Below are 18,466 nucleotides of genomic sequence, written 5' to 3'. Positions count from 1 at the left end.
TCTGGTACAGGGGGTCAGTTTTGCAGCAGCGCTGCAATTTCGCCCCCATACACCAGGAGCAGCAGCAGTGGTTCCCACCAGAACCCTCCTCCGCGGCCAGTCCAATTTAATTGCCAGGGCTGGTCTGCATTCCCAGTCCGGCCCTGAATACCTCTTTCCAGTAAATTACCTAAACTATACACTAATTAAATAAAATAAAAAAATGTCTTACATGACAGCAGTTTCCCCATACTTTCTACCTTGACCACGATGAATGTTGTTTTGGCAGATAGACCTTCCGTAGAGATGTTCCGGCCATCGCCCTGTCCTGAAACAGCCAATGCTTCTCCTGGTAATATAGATGAAGGTCAGGGATACCCAAAAGCCCTGCCAAATGAATTGTGTAAGTTCCGTTTGGAGTTTGGCAATAGTACCCAGGGGCAGCGGAAAGGGGGGGGTCTGAAAGAGATAGAGTATTTTCTGGAGGGTAGTAATTTTGGTTGTTGCTATCCTTTCTAGCCAGGAAATCTGAAAGCGCTTCCACCTCCCACAGTTGTTACGAATTTGCATAAGCAAGAATTGATAGTTGTTGGCAGCCGTTGCTTGCGTTGTTGTGGCAAGGTTGATTCACAGGTACAGAATAATCTCAGTAGCCCACTGATTAGGATATTGGTTTGCCACTTGTTCCACTAGCTGTGTCGGCAGGGAATGGCAAAGTGCCTGTGACTCTCTGACATTAATCTGGAAACCCGAGGCAGCCCCAAAGGAGCTTCCCAGGAAGGCCGGCAAGGCTGTGGCAGGTATGTCCAAGGTCACAAACAAATCGTCTGCGTAAAAGCTGATGGAGTGATGATCGCCTCCGAATGTCACCCCAGTGACTTCAGGGAGAACCTGTATTCCCTGGGCCTTTTTCTCTATGTAAAGAGCAAAGAGTAGGGGACACCGGGGGCATCCCTGGTGTGTGCCGTCGTAGATCGGAAAGCATGTGAAGTGTATCTATTGATCCGAACTGTCGCCGTGGGTGCATAGTAACATCTGAGTATTCATGTCTTACACTTTTCCCCAAAACCAAAATGTGTGAGGACCTGTTCAGGATAGGGCCAGTGAACTTTATTTGAGACCTTCTCTGCTTCAATTGCTAGCAGCATATATTCCCCTTGAGTGCGGGAGGCCTTTTCAATGACATGAAGAATGCACTTAGTATTGTCACTTGTTTTTCTCCGGAGGATGAAGCCTGCTTGATCGGGGTCAACTATAGAGGGCATGTATGGGTTAAGCCTATGTGTTATGATACTTGTGAATAGTTTCAGGTCTACATTTAGGAGAGAAATGGGTCTGTACGAGCTGCATTGTGCTTTGTCTTAACCTGGGTTTGGGAGGACTATTATGGAGGCTGTCAGCATCAATGCCGGGATCATCCCAGGGTCAGCGAAGGAGTTAAATAATGATGTCAGTATATGCGCTAGAATAGGAAATAAAGACTTGTAACAAGCTGCTGAGTGCCCATCTGGGCTGGGTGACTTTGCAAGTTGAAGCCGAGAGATGGCGGATATGACTTCCTCTATATGAATCTCCCACTCTAGGAATGCAGATTGGTCCGAGGTGAGGGATTTCGTTTGGGCCGATTGGAGGTACTGGGCTCCGACAGTGGGAATTAAAGTTTGATCTGTGTATAAGTGTGAGTAGAAGTCTTTTAAGACGTTCGCCATGGCCATGTCAGCCAAAGGTTTCAAAACTAAAGTTGTGTGCATTTATTTTGTTTTTAGTAATATTTATTTAATAATTAACTTTAAATGTTATAACAATTATATTACTATTTATACATATATATTTTCCCACAACTTTAAATGGTATATAAAGTATATTACTATTTTAAACATATATATTTTCCCACACCGCTAAACCTCATGATCCTGCACCTAAAAGTTAATCTTTGTTTTTTATCATTAATAATGATACATTATTTAATAATGAAATTCATACTGATTTTAACCCCTTCGCTGCTAGGCCTTTTCCCCTCCTGTGCTAAGCCTTTTTTTTGCGTTTTGGAGTAGTGCGCGCTTAGGCCCTTGTAACTTTTTGACCACATAAGGTATCCGCGCCAAATTTGCGTCCTTTTCTTCCAACATCATGTGGATTCTAAAGGCGCCCAGGGTTTGTGGATTCCCTTGGAGGGGTCCCAGAAATTAACCAAAATATAGTGATTGTTTTGTTTTTTTCAGAAAAATGGGAAAAACGGGCTGCAAATGAAAGCCTCTGGGTTTTTCCCTGAAAATGGTATCACAAAAGGGTTTGTGGGGCTGAAATCTCCATTTTCTCAGCTTTCAGGGAATGATAGACGTTTGTCAGAGAACCGAAATTTTTCACTCAGTTTTAGCATTTTTCTGGGACATAGCCTATTTTTGCTATTTTTAGAGCTTTCCACCTCCTTTCAGTTAATGGTAGAAATGAGTTTGAAAGCAATAATGGATCCTGGAAAGCTTTACATTTCCGAACAGTAGACAAAATTCTGAATTCAGAAAGGGGTCATTTGTCTAAATCCATGAAGGTTTCGTTATAGAAACTAACAGTTAGATATTGGAATATTTGAAATTTTGTTGAAAAAAACAGCCTTTTGTCTCAACGTTTTCACCTATAACTTTTTCTAATTTTGACAGCTCTTGGAAAGCAATATACTGTTACATTTGATAGACTTTCCTGGTTGTGGGGATATATAGGACTTGTAGTTTCACCAAGAACCCGACGAACCCAGATCCAAAAACTGAGCAGCAACTTGCAATGGTATTTTTTCATTTACTGGGTATAGTGCACTTTGTCTTGGAAAATGTATACATGTAATAATCTGTATGAAAGACACCTATGTATTTCTGAATTGGGTACAAATTATAGAGTTCAGAAACAGTATATAATTGCACATTTTCAAAGTTGGGAATACTTATACTAGCATGAGAATTATTGGTCATTTTTCATAAAGATTTTTTTTTTACACAATGTCTTTCATTGAATGGGAGAAATGCATGAAATGTCAATTGGTAATAACAGTTGATTTACAAATCTGAATTAACCCAAGTGTCCCTATAAAAACGGTACCTCACTTGTGTGGGTCGGCCTTGTGCCTGCGACAGGAAACGGCGCAAAATGCAACGTGGTCACACCTAAATTTTGCAGTTACAAATTGACCCTTATTTGGCAAAGTGCCTACCTGTAGTTTTTGCACCCTAGCTCTGCCGGCACCTAGGGAAACCTAGCAAACCTATACATTTTTGAAAAGTAGACACCCAGGGAAATTTAGGATGGGGTGACTCGACTGCCTACTACCAGGTTTTGTTACCCAGAATCCCTTGCAAAGCTAAGATTTTGACAAAATAAACAAATTTTCCTCACATTTCTGTGGTGGAAAGTTCTGGAATCTGCGTGGATCAACAAATTTCCACCAACCCAGCGTTCCCCCAGCTCTCCCGATAAAAACGCTACCTCACTTGTGTGGGTCGGCCTTGTGCCTACGACAGGAAACGGCACAAAATGCAACGTGGTCGCACCTCAATTTCCCAGTGAAATTTTACGTTCTTTGGACAAAGAGACTACCTTTTGTTTTTGAGCCGTAGCTCAGCCAGCACCTAGGGAAACCTAGCAAACCTATACATTTTTAAAAACTAGACAACCAGGGGAATTCATGATGGGGTGGCTCGTCTGCCTACCCCCAGGTTTTGTTACCCAGAATCCCTTGCAAACATAAAAATTTGACAAACTACACATTTTCCTCACATTTCTGTGGTGGAAAGTTCTGGAATCTGCGTGGATCAACAAATTTCCTTCCACCCAGCGTGCCCCCAGGTCTCCCGAAAAAAATGGTACCTCACTTGCGTGGGTAGGCATAGTGGCTGCGACATGAAACAGCGCAAAACGCAGCATGGTCGCACCTCAATTTCCCAGTGAAATTTAGCACGTTTCGGACAAAAAGACTACCTTTTGTTTTTGCGCCGTAGCTCTGCCAGCATCTAGGGAAATCTAGCAACCCTATACATTTTTGAAAACTAGACACCCAGGGCAATTTAGGATGGGGTGACTCGTCTGCCTACCCCCAGGTTTTGTTACCCAGAATCCCTTGCAAACATAAAAATTTGACCAAAAAAACACATTGTCCTCACATTTCTGTGGTGGAAAGTTCTGGAATCTGCGTGGATCAACAAATTTCCACCCACCCAGCGTGCCCCCAGGTCTCCCGAAAACAATGGTACCTCACTTGCGTGGGTAGGCATAGTGGCTGCGACATGAAGCAGCGCAAAACGCAGCATGGTTGCACCTCAAATTCCCAATGAAATTTAGCACGATTTGGACAAAAAGACTACCTTTTGTTTTTGCGCCGTAGCTCTGCCAGCACCTAGGGAAATCTAGCAACCCTATACATTTTTGAAAACTAGACACCCAGGGCAATTCAGGATGGGGTGACTCGTCTGCCTACCCCCAGGTTTTGTTACCCAGAATCCCTTGCAAACATAAAAATTTGACCAAAAAAACAAATTTTCCTCACATTTCTGTGGTGGAAAGTTCTGGAATCTGCGTGGATCAACAAATTTCCACCCACCCAGCGTGCCCTCATGTCTCCCGAAAAAAATGGTACCTCACTTGCGTGGGTAGGCATAGTGGCTGCGACATGAAACAGCACAAAACGCAGCATGGTTGCACCTCAAATTCCCAGTGAAATTTAGCCCGATTCGGACAAAAAGACTACCTTTTGTTTTTGCGCCGTAGCTCTGCCAGCACCTAGGGAAATCTAGCAACCCTATACATTTTTAAAAACTAGACACCCAGGGCAATTCAGGATGGGGTGACTCGTCTGCCTACCCCCAGGTTTTGTTACCCAGAATCCCTTGCAAACATAACAATTTGACCAAAAAAACACATTTTCCTCACATTTCTGTGGTGGAAAGTTCTGGAATCTGCGTGGATAAACAAATTTCCACCCACCCAGCGTGCCCTCAGGTCTCCCCAAAAAAATGGTACCTCACTTGCGTGGGTAGGCATAGTGGCTGCGACATGAAACAGCGCAAAACGCAGCATGGTTGCACCTCAAATTCCCAGTGAAATTTAGCACGATTCGGACAAAAAGACTACCTTTTGTTTTTGCACCGTAGCTCTGCCAGCACCTAGGGAAATCTAGCAACCCTATACATTTTTTAAAACTAGACACCCAGGGCAATTCAGGATGGGGTGACTCGTCTGCCTACCCCCAGGTTTTGTTACCCAGAATCCCTTGCAAACATAAATATTTGACCAAAAAACACATTTTCCTCACATTTCTGTGGTGGAAAGTTCTGGAACCTGCGTGGATCAACAAATTTCCACCCACCCAGCGTGCCCTCAGGTCTCCCGAAAAACATGGTACCTCAATTGCGTGGGTAGGCATAGTGGCTGCGACATGAATCAGCGCAAAACGCAGCATGGTCGCACCTCAAATTCCCAGTGAAATTTAGCACGATTCGGACAAAAAGACTACCTTTTGTTTTTGCGCCGTAGCTCTGCCAGCACCTAGGGAAATCTAGCAACCCTATACATTTTTGAAAACTACACACCCAGGCCAATTCAGGATGGGGTGACTCGTCTGCCAACCCCCAGGTTTTGTTACCCAGAATCCCTTGCAAACATAAAAATTTGACCAAAAAAACACATTTTCCTCACATTTCTGTGGTGGAAAGTTCTGGAATCTGCGTGGATCAACAAATTTCCACCCACCCAGCGTGCCCCCAGGTCTCCCAAAAAAAATGGTACCTCACTTGTGTGGGTAGGCATAGTGGCTGCAACAGGAAACGGTTCAAATCATACTGTGGTGACTTTACATTACCTTATTGCAAAACTACCTTGATTTGGGGGGGGGGGCATCTGAGTTTGTGGACCGGGGCTTGGTGGTATTCTTTGCAAAGTAGCAAACCCAAACAGTTCTGAAAACTAGACACCCGGGGGAGTCCAGGGAGGTATGGCATGCGTGGGTCCCCCAATGTTTTCCTACCCAGAACTCCTTGCAAACCTTAAAATTAGGTAAAAATAGCACTTTTCCAAACTTTTTGGCGTGGGATCGCCGTGCCGGCAAAAATGTCCTACCACCCTGCGTTCCCCTTGTTCTCCCGAGTAAAAGGATACCTCACTTGTGTGGGTGCCCCAAAGCAGAACACGCCAAAAATGAATTTTGAAAAAAGTAGTTTTTAGTCATATTTAAGTTTTACAAATTAGGCACCCCAGCCTGAGTCACATGCCTTTGGCCCACCCACACAAGTGAGGTATCATTTTACTCGGGAGAACAAGGGAAACGCTGGGTGGTAGGACATTTGTTCCAGCAGCGAGATCCCACCCAAAAAAGTATGGAAAAGTGTTTTTTATTACCAAAATTTCAGGTTTGCAGGGGTTTCTGGGTAGGAAAACATTGGGGGACCCACGCATGCCATACCTCCCTGGACTCCCCCCGGTGTCTAGTTCTCAGAACTGTTTGGGTTTGGTAGTTTCCAAAGATGCCTGCCAAGCCCCGGTCCAAAAGCTCAGGTGACCCCCTCAAAAAATAAGATTATTTGGCTAAAGGTAATGTTTTGGTCTCCACAGTATGATTTGGGCCTTTTCCTAAAGCAGCCGCTATGCCTACCCACGCAAGTGAGGTACCATTTTTATCGAGAGACCTTGGGGAACGCTGGGTGGGAGGTAATTTGTGTGAGCCCAGTGATGCCACGCTTTCCCACACTAAAACGTGTGAAAAAACTGATTTTTTCCAAACAAAAAATGAGGTTTGCAAGGGATTCTGGGTAAAGGAACGTTGGAGGATCCACGCAAGCCATACCTCCTTGGAAGCCCCCGGGTGTCTACTTTTCAAAAATGTGTGGGATTGGTAGGTTTCCCTAGATGGCTGTCTCGCACGGGGCCAAAAACCCAGGTAACCCCTCTTGCAAAAGCTGGTGGACTTAACATTTTCACCATTGTTAAATTCACCAGCTTTTGCAAGAGGGGTTACCTGGGTTTCTGGCCCCGTGCGAGACAGCCATCTATGGAAACCTACCAAACCAACACATTTCTGAAAAGTAGACACCCGGGGGCTTCCAAGGAGGTATGGCTTGCGTGGATCCTCCAACGTTCCTTTACCCAGAATCCCTTGCAAACCTCAATTTTAGCAGAAAAAAATAATTTTTTTCACACGTTGTAGTCTGGGAAAGCGTGGCATCACTGGTCTCACACAAATTACCTCCCACCCAGCGTTCCCCCAGGTCTCCCGATAAAAACGGTACCCCACTTGCGTGGGTAGCCATAGTGGCTGCAACAGGAAAAGGTCCAAATCGTACGGTGGTGAATATAAAATAACCTGAAGCAATATAACTTTGATTTTGGGGGGGGGGCACCTGAGTTTTTGGCCCGGGGCTGGGTGGTATTCTTTGGAAAGTAGCAAACCCAAACAGTTCTGAAAACTAGACACCCGGGGGAGTCCAGGGAGGTATGGCATGCGTGGGTCCCCCAATGTTTTCCTACCCAGAACTCCTTGCAAACCTTAAAATTAGGTAAAAATAGCACTTTTCCAAACTTTTTGGCGTGGGATCGCCGTGCCGGCAAAAATGTCCTACCACCCTGCGTATCCCTTGTTCTCCCGAGTAAAAGGATACCTCACTTGTGTGGGTGCCCCAAAGCAGAACACGCCAAAAATGAATTTTGAAAAAAGTAGTTTTTAGTCATATTTAAGTTTTACAAATTAGGCACCCCAGCCTGAGTCACATGCCTTTGGCCCACCCACACAAGTGAGGTATCATTTTACTCGGGAGAACAAGGGAAACGCTGGGTGGTAGGACATTTGTTCCGGCAGCGAGATCCCACCCAAAAAAGTATGGAAAAGTGTTTTTATTACCAAAATTTCAGGTTTGCAGGGGTTTCTGGGTAGGAAAACATTGGGGGACCCACGCATGCCATACCTCCCTGGACTCCCCCGGGTGTCTAGTTCTCAGAACTGTTTGGGTTTGGTAGTTTCCAAAGATGCCTGCCAAGCCCCGGGCCAAAAGCTCAGGTGACCCCCTCAAAAAATAAGATTATTTGGCTAAAGGTAATATTTTGGTCTCCACAGTATGATTTGGGCCTTTTCCTAAAGCAGCCGCTATGCCTACCCACGCAAGTGAGGTACCATTTTTAGCGGGAGACCTTGGGGAACGCTGGGTGGGAGGTAATTTGTGTGAGCCCAGTGATGCCACGCTTTCCCACACTAAAACGTGTGAAAAAACTGATTTTTTCCAAACAAAAAGTTAGGTTTGCAAGGGATTCTGGGTAAAGGAACGTTGGAGGATCCACGCAAGCCATACCTCCTTGGAAGCCCCCGGGTGTCTACTTTTCAGAAATGTGTGGGATTGGTAGGTTTCCCTAGATGGCTGTCTCGCATGGGGCCAAAAACCCAGGTAACCCCTCTTGCAAAAGCTGGTGGACTTAACATTTTCACCATTGTTAAATTCACCAGCTTTTGCAAGAGGGGTTACCTGGGTTTCTGGCCCCGTGCGAGACAGCCATCTATGGAAACCTACCAAACCAACACATTTCTGAAAAGTAGACACCCGGGGGCTTCCAAGGAGGTATGGCTTGCATGGATCCTCCAACGTTCCTTTACCCAGAATCCCTTGCAAACCTCAATTTTAGCAGAAAAAAATAAATTTTTTCACACGTTGTAGTCTGGGAAAGCGTGGCATCACTGGTCTCACACAAATTACCTCCCACCCAGCGTTCCCCCAGGTCTCCCGATAAAAACGGTACCCCACTTGCGTGGGTAGCCATAGTGGCTGCAACAGGAAAAGGTCCAAATCGTACGGTGGTGAATATAAAATAACCTGAAGCAATATAACTTTGATTTTGGGGGGGGTGGCACCTGAGTTTTTGGCCCGGGGCTGGGTGGTATTCTTTGGAAAGTAGCAAACCCAAACCGTTCTGAAAACTAGACACCCGGGAGAGTCCAGGGAGGTATGGCATGTGTGGGTCCCCCAATGTTTTCCTACCCAGAACTCCTTGCAAACCTTAAAATTGTTCTCCCGAGTAAAAGGATACCTCACTTGTGTGGGTGCCCCAAAGCAGAACACGCCAAAAATGAATTTTGAAAAAAGTAGTTTTTAGTCATATTTAAGTTTTACAAATTAAGCACCCCAGCCTGAGTCACATGCCTTTGGCCCACCCACACAAGTGAGGTATCATTTTACTCGGGAGAACAAGGGAAACGCTGGGTGGTAGGACATTTGTTCCGGCAGCGAGATCCCACCCAAAAAAAGTATGGAAAAGTGGTTTTTTTTACCAAAATTTCAGGTTTGCAGGGGTTTCTGGGTAGGAAAATATTGGGGGACCCACGCATGCCATACCTCCCTGGACTCCCCCGGGTGTCTAGTTCTCAGAACTGTTTGGGTTTGGTAGTTTCCAAAGATGCCTGCCAAGCCCCGGGCCAAAAGCTCAGGTGACCCCCTCAAAAAATAAGATTATTTGGCTAAAGGTAATGTTTTGGTCTCCACAGTATGATTTGGGCCTTTTCCTAAAGCAGCCGCTATGCCTACCCACGCAAGTGAGGTACCATTTTTATCGGGAGACCTTGGGGAACGCTGGGTGGGAGGTAATTTGTGTGAGCCCAGTGATGCCACGCTTTCCCACACTAAAACGTGTGAAAAAACTGATTTTTTCCAAACAAAAAATGAGGTTTGCAAGGGATTCTGGGTAAAGGAACGTTGGAGGATCCACGCAAGCCATACCTCCTTGGAAGACCCCGGGTGTCTACTTTTCAGAAATGTGTGGGATTGGTAGGTTTCCCTAGATGGCTGTCTCGCACGGGGCCAAAAACCCAGGTAACCCCTCTTGCAAAAGCTGGTGGACTTAACATTTTCACCATTGTTAAATTCACCAGCTTTTGCAAGAGGGGTTACCTGGGTTTCTGGCCCCGTGCAAGACAGCCATCTATGTAAACCTACCAAACCCACACATTTCTGAAAAGTAGACACCCGGGGGCTTCCAAGGAGGTATGGCTTGCGTGGATCCTCCAACATTCCTTTACCCAGAATCCCTTGCAAACCTCTATTTTAGCAGAAAAAAATCAATTTATTCACACGTTGTAGTCTGGGAAAGCGTGGCATCACTGGGCTCACACAAATTACCTCCCACCCAGCGTTCCCCCAGGTCTCCCGATAAAAACGGTACCTCACTTGCGTGGGTAGCCATAGTGGCTGCAATAGGAAAAGGTCCAAATCGTACGGTGGTGAATTTAAAATACCCTGAAGCAATATAACTTTGATTTTGGGGGGGGTGCACCTGAGTTTTTGGCCTGGGGCTGGGTGGTATTCTTTGGAAAGTAGCAAACCCAAACAGTTCTGAAAACTAGACACCCGGAAGAGTCCAGGGAGGTATGGCATGTGTGGGTCCCCCAATGTTTTCCTACCCAGAACTCCTTGCAAACTTTAAAAATAGGTAAAAATAGCAATTTTCCAAACTTTTTGGCGTGGGATCGCCGTGCCGGCAAAAAAGTCCTACCACCCTGCGTTCCCCTTATTCTCCCGAGTAAAAGGATACCACACCTTAACAGAGTTACTCAAAAGTCAAACATTCAAGCACGGCTATCTATTCCTCAAAGACACACACATACAGGTTGGATTTGGCACGAGGGCGAGTGACGGTTCAGTACATAAAATTTTATTAACAAGATATTTCAAAAAAATGAAATGCTCTGTCAATAAATAAATGCATAAAAACTGAACCAGTGACTCGCAACTCGTGAGCTGTAAAGCCACAACAAGGCACCAACCGTTTTACAGTCCATTCATGCACCTTTCATACCTGATACAAACCAGACCATTGACACCATCCGAATGGAAAAGCAACACATAACAACAATCACAATAAGGGGCAAGGTACACCCTACTGCAGAAAGAGAAAAAAAACAATCATTACTGCACATCCATCTAATCCGCAAGCACACACACATACTGGTTGGATTTGGCACGAGGGTGAGTGATGATTCAGTACATACAATTGTATACGCAAGTAATTTCACAAAAATGAAATACACTGTGTATAATTGAAAGTATGATAAACTGAACCACTGACTCACAGCTCGTGAGCTGTAAAGCCACGTCAAGGCACCAACCTCTTTACAGGCCAATCATACACCTTTCGTACACGTGACACATTCAAAACATTCACACCGCCAGCCGCGGACCCATCACATTCCAACACTCACACCAGCAAACAGCGCCATTCAAGGGCCCATCACTTTCACACGCCCACATTTCGGACACTGCAACTACACAAAATGATGGACTGTGTGGAGTGTCACTCAACTAGCAGTGTGTGTAGTGACCAACAGAAAGTAACTACTCACACACCGCCTGCCGAGCGCCAGTGCACCCACACCACCATCCAAGCACCAGACCATGCACACCGCCAGCCAAACACCACTCAGCGCACACCGACAGCCAAGTACCACTCCACACACACCACCAGCCAAGCATCACTCCACGCACACCACCAGCCAAGCGCCACTCCACACACACCGCAAGCCAAGCACCACTCCGTGCACAGACAGCCAAGTACCACTCCATGCACACCACCAGCCAAGCGCCCCTCCACACACACCACCAGCCAAGCGCCACTCCACAAACACAACACCAGCCAAGCACCACTCCGTGCACAGACAGCCAAGTATCACTCCACGCACACCGTCCAGCCAAGCGCCACTCCACACACACAGCCAGCCAAGCACCACTCCACACACACCGCCAGCCAAGCACCACTCCGTGCACAGACAGCCAAGTACCACTCCATGCACACCACCAGCCAAGCGCCCCTCCACACACACCACCAGTCAAGCACCACTCCACGAACACCACCAGCCAAAGACAAATCCAAACACAACACCAGGCAAGCGCAAGAGCACGCACACCGCCAACCAAACACCAGACCGCGCACACCGCCAGTCAAGCACCAGTCCGCAGACACCGCCAGACAAGCACCAGTCCACAGACACCGGCAGTCAAGCGGCAAACCATGCACACAGTCAGACAATGGACACTACACACAAACCAACATCATACTTTAGTTTTTTTTTTTAAATAAAAGAGAAACAAAAACAAATTGCAAATTGATACAAATCTACTAACTCGACAACTAAATCTAAAAAGACTACACAAATACAAACTTTGAAACTGAACAATAACTATTACAGAATAAAGACCAACCAGTTCACTTTACCACTCATTGATACTCCCAAAAATTATTTTGCGTGTGGTACAATCTAAAACAAGCAGGTACACACAGCCCGGGGTTTGAAGGGCAGTCGGGGCAGTACATGCGAACCTCCTTCCGCAAACCTCTTCGCCAACAGACTCTACATCTCCGACTGGGAAAGTCTTTTGAGGTTGTAGGAGGAATTGTATCAGGAAAGTGGCGATCTTTCAATCTGGCAACATCCTCCACCACTCCAACTCTAGGAACACTTGCCTGTTCCACTAATACAAGGCTGCCTATTACAGACTCCTGAAACTTTACAAAAGTCAACTTTGACTGGGGACAAGATTTCTGGAACACAATAAAAGCATTAAAGGTTGCCAAGTGGAAAAGATGGATAGCCAACTTCTTGTACCAAATGTAAGCCTTACGAAGAGCAGCATACGGTTCCAACCTCTGATCAACTCTGTCAACACCACCCATGTACTTATTGTAGTCCAGTATGCACACAGGTTTGCGCACTTCTGCAACCTGACCCCAAACATTCCGTGGTTCAGTGCTTTCATCATGTATTGTAGTCAACATGTAGACATCGATCCTGTCTGTAAACTTCACAGCTAGAAGCTCCTCACAACGCAAAGCTCTGCACTGTCCCCGAGCAAGCTTTAGACAAACAAGTTCTTTTGGGAAACCTTTACGGTTTGAGCGGATTGTGCCACAAGCAACAGTGTCCACTTTGGCCAATTCCCTGAACAACCGCACACCAGTGTAGAAGTTATCGACATACAAATGATGGCCTTTGTTAAAAAATCCACGACTAAGTTCCCACACAATTTTCTCAGTCACTCCAAAAGTCGACTGACAACCAGGGGGGTTAATCCTGGATTCCTTACCAGTGTACACCCTGAAATTAGAGACATATCCAGTCTCACTGTCACACAGCATATACAGTTTGATTCCATAGCGTGCCCTCTTACTAGGAATGTATTGCCGAAATACCAAGCGGCCCTTGAACAATAGCAAAGACTCATCCACTGCAATTTCTTTCCCAGGATAAAAGATCTCAGAAAATCGATCAACCAAATGATCAATGACAGGCCGAATCTTGAAAAGACGGTCACAATCAGGGTGATCTCGTGGCAAAGCAAGACTATTGTCAACAAAATGCATCATCCGCAGCAGAAGCAAATACCTATCACGAGTCATGACTGCCGGAAATATAGCTGTTGCCATCAAGGGACTAGTAGACCAATATGAAGCCATTGATGGTTTCCTAAGCAAGCCCATCAAAAGAGTAAAACCCAAAAACTTTTTCATCTCCTCCAAATTGGTGGGAGTCCACCGGGTAGCTCTAGCGTGGGGCTTAAGGCTGGCACTGTTCACCCTCAAAAAAATTTCAGCATACAAATTAGTCTGCTCTACAATCTCTGCCAAAAACACATCATCCATAAACAACTTGAAAAAATCAATAGGCAAAAAGTTTTCAGTGTTCACCCTACACCCTGGAACACCAGTAAATTCAGGCAATGCCGGCTGCACCATGCCTGGTGCAACCCAGAGGTTAGAACTTTCATCGTCAAGTCTTGCAGCCGCAGGCCGCCGCCCAGCTAACTCTTGTCTCACAACACCAACTGGAAGTCTAGCAGCCCCAGGCTGCAGCCCAGATGTCTCTTGCCGCACAATTGGCACATCACTGTCCTCCGCAACCACAGGCACAACCATGTCCTCCAAAACCGTAAACACAGCAATGTCCTCCCCAACCACAGGCACATCATCCACACCAAAAGTAGCTTCATCAGCACTCAAAGTGTCTTCATCATCAGATGAAGCCATGTGTAGAGAAAACTCACTACCTGAATCTTCACCTCCCACCTCTGGCTCAGAATCAGAGTCAGACTCTGGACCATGGACAGAGGAAGAATCAAAAAGCATTCCAACAACTTGCTGAGCAGTAATCCGGCGGCTAGCCATTATCCTTACAAATAAAGGAGTCTGCACAAACAACTCAACAACCCCAACACTGCGCAAAGTAAGATACAAATGTAAGACTTTTTCACCAAAAAATAGATTTAGAAAAAATATACAATTCACTTACAAGACACAACTACACTCACCAGCACCTACTCTGCAAAGACACAGCAAATAGGCAACGATATCCCACTAGAAAGAAGAAAAAAAAAAACTTACATCTACAGAAGGACACATCAAAAACAAATGCAAAACATGTTTTACAATCACAACAAACAGCAACAACACATACTCGTATTACTACACACTTTGCAAAATAAACAATTACATTACAATTGAACCAAAAAAAGGTCTCTTACCAAACACATGCAACTACCGAAACAGCAGCACAACAGAACCACCAGTAACAGAACCGCACACTGCAACAATCTAAAGAGAAAAGAAAAAAAACACATTAGAAGAAACAAAAACAACACACATTACAACATGCTATGTCACAGGGTATGTCACAAATGGGGTGTCTGTCCCCAAGGGGGGAAGATTATAAATCATTATAAACGTGGGCCCCCTGGAAGCAACCGTACGGAGGGCAGAGAGGCCAAATAAAGACACGGCAGAACATACTGAAAACAAATGGGCCCAAGGAAGCAACCCTTGGCCAAGGGGTCGCTCCCTATAAAAAACAAAAACCTGGAGTACAGTGGGCATTTCTATCCCCCCCCTGGGACCAGAAACTGTAATAGGGGGGGGCAGAATAGTCTACAATATTTATAATGCCCCCTGGAAGCGACCCTTGCCCAAGGGGTCGCTTCCTTTATAAATATACTAAAATCCCTGGTGTCTAGTGGGCTTTTCTACCCCCCCTGGGTCCAGATGTGGCCCAAAAAATGGGTGATCTGCCCCCAGGGGGGGCAGACAAGTCTAAAAAAAATGATGGGCCACTAGGAAGAGACCCTTCCCCAAGGGGTCGCTTCCTTTACAATTATAAATAAATCCCTGGTGTCTAGTGGGCTTTTCTGCCCCGCCTGGGTCGAGATCGCTCGCTAAAATGAGCGATGTCGACCCAGGGGGGGCAGAAAAGTCTGAATTATAAAAAATGTGCCCCTGGAAGCAACCCTTGCCCAAGGGGTCGCTTCCTTTTCAAACAAAAACAATCCCTGGTGTCTAGTGGGCTTTTCTGCCCCCCCCCCTGGGTCGAGATCGCTCGCTAAAGCGACCGATGTCGACCCAGGGGGGGGCAGAAAAGTCTGAAAACATAAAATTCGCCCCTGGAAGCGACCCTTGCCCAAGGGGTCGCTTCCTTTCCAAACAAAAACATCCCTGGTGTCTAGTGGGGGCATTACTGGTGAAGGATCGCGACGCTGTGCGCGATCCTGAACCAGGAATGCCCTGCATTGGGACATCAGGGGAGAGGAAACAGTGTTTCCTCCCCCCCGATGCCTCAAGGCACCGAGAAATGGCCCCCCCGCCCCACCAGAGACCAAAAAACCTACCTTGCAGCTGGACGCGCTGGAAAGAAATGGCTTCCAGCGCGTCCAGCACTTCCTGATGACGTCGGCGTGCGCGACAGCGCGCTGACATCGACAGGAAGTGCGGGGGGGGCCGGGGGAGCAGCGCGAAGTCTTCCGCTGCCACCCCCCCTAAAACAACCACGATCGGACCCCCAGGGGGGGAGCGACAGCGCTCCCCCCGAGGGCTGTACTGATGACGGAGCGGTTCCGTCATCAGCACAGCCCAACCGATGCTGATGACGGAACCGCTCCGTCATCAGCATCGAAGGGGTTAATATATGTCTTTTACTTCAAGCTAAAATAATTTCTGTTTAAATTTAAATCACATGATTTTATGCCAGATACCAACATTACTTTGAAAACATTCTTTAAAATATAAACATACTGACCTATTTTCGCTACTATGCATAGTAAAGACATGCATGGTAAAGACAAGCCTGGTAAAGGTATGTGTTTTTAAAGGCATCCATGTGCTAAAGACTGCTTGATAAAAACATTACTTCATAAAGAATGCATGGTCAACTAGTACGTGCACCCAAACAGCACAAACTGCCTAAATGTTACATAGTATGTGTGAGTTAGAAGTAAAACATTCACTTTTCAACATTGATCAAATTAGCTGAGAAGCTGATATGTAACACTTTAGGCCAGGCATGACAATAACTCCCTCTAAGCTGCGTGCATGTGTGACTGCATAGTCTCCCACTCATCATTCAGTTGACAGAAATACCCATAAAAGAGCACATAACCTCACAAAAAACATGTTTATATAGAACATATACATAAATCCATAGTTAGATAAAATAAATACAAACACGCCGTTAACAGCAGTGCATGAATCAGTTGAATCTAGAGTGCCTAGATCTCAATTCCAGTTCATAAACAAAAGGAAGTAGCAAATAAGACATATTAATTATGGAGCATCTGCAGGTAAATAAGAGCAGGTCAAGCATGGGTGATATTCAAAGATTTCAACAGTGGACAATATGCTTTCTAGGCCTACTAAAGAAAAGTACTTGCAGAACATTACAAAATGTAAAGCATCCTGCGGAGGCGTGTTGTCACAACCATAGGGCCAGGTTGATCTCATCCTCCAGGTGTGGCCAGGTGGTGGTGTAGCAAATTAAACCTGAACCTGGCCAATTATCACACACCTGTGCTAGGCAGGGCTCCATACCTTGAATGGTCTTTAAAATCATATGCCCCCTCACCGATGGCTTCATCAGTTCAGACTGTTCCCTGGTTAGCAACGCCCACTCAGGAAAGAAACAGCTTATTTACTCTTTTCAGATCTGGGAGCAATAATGAGTGGGGATTAAAAAATATATCCACTCTACCGAGGGTTGGCAAAGCTGCCTTGACATAAGCTTTTTAGGGGATTCGATGTGCAAAGTCAAGGAACAAACATTCAGAGAGGATCAATCTGTTAAGCTTTAGATCCTCTCCGATCAAGTTCTTGAACCAGCAAAGCAGTGGACTAAGAGCGACTATATCAGCTAGACAAGTTGTACTGAGGGGTGCTATCAGGAACCTGCACAAGTCATTCTAAGAAATTGATTTTCTGCTCTCTGAATTTTGTCACTCTTCACATATCCCTAGACCTCACTGCCATACTAGATTTGAGAAACACATTTGGCCTGGCAAATCTTTAGAAGGGCACATGGAGATCAAGAGCACAGCCTGCGAGCAAAGCTAGCCACAGCCCCCATGGTTTTAAACAACTCCAATTTTCTTCCCACAATCAGGGGCTTCCAGTTATTATTAACATCAACTAGCACCCCCCGAAAGGGAAATGTGGCAACTTTGTCAGAGTGTGGTTAGACACTTTGAAGGTCTTGAAGCCAATAGACCGTGGGCCTGTCACCATAACATATGATTTGGTAAAATGTAATGCAAATCCAGACTCCCCATAACGGCAGTCCCACTCAATGCTACTTTTTTGTAATGGTGATGTTCGCTTTGACAACAGTTGCTGAGTAGCAACGGAAAAAATATAGTCTCATGTACTGCTTGTTGCGAAATGCAAAGGGCCATATTTATGAAATAGAGGTGCAGCAAGTCACCATGCTGTAAAAGGGAAGGAATGCACTGTATTTAAGGCAATACGGTGCATTACTGTCTATTCCCCTGTGTTGGCACGCAATTGGCTGCCTAGCGCCAAAGCAGGCACCCCTGAACAATGCCATTGCATGCAGGATTGTTTTTGTGCAGGAAGGGGCACCTTCCTGCACAAAACTAATCCTGAGAGACATTTTCCTCTTTCTATCTGTGCTGTAGAATGCAGTACACCTAGAAAAAGGGAAAAACTAGGAGAAATAAACACATTTCTCTCTGTTACACAGCTCCTGCGAAGGCATATCTTTTTGGCGCATTCCCAGGTTTACAAGTTCTTGTATATTTAGGAATGCATAAAAAACTTAATGGGTGATGCAGGGGAACACCAATGGCAACACCTCCCTGGTGCAGAGCACAGCAACCCTGCAAGTTGCACTGCATTACATTTCTCAAGATTTATGAAGCCAAGCAGGGCCATGCAAGGTGGCCTTGCACGGCTTCATAAATATCATCTTTCATTATGTCGCTTTTGCAGCAGGTTGCATGGTGCAAGAGCAATGCAAATGGACTCATAAATGTACCCCAAAGTGTCTGCAATCCCAGCTAATTAAAGATAGCACCAAGAAATGCACACTTGTTGCTGAATGTCTTAGGCAAATACCCTGCAGCATCTGCCTGGGCTTTTGTTGTAGCCATATATAACAAAGAAATAAATAAATAATAGTATAATAGTAAAAAAGTATTTGGCTATTGTA

This window comes from Lissotriton helveticus, chromosome 4_1 (assembly GCF_964261635.1).
Source record: "Lissotriton helveticus chromosome 4_1, aLisHel1.1, whole genome shotgun sequence".
Taxonomy (NCBI): Eukaryota; Metazoa; Chordata; class Amphibia; order Caudata; family Salamandridae; genus Lissotriton; species Lissotriton helveticus.
This window is presented reverse-complemented; position numbering follows the sequence as displayed.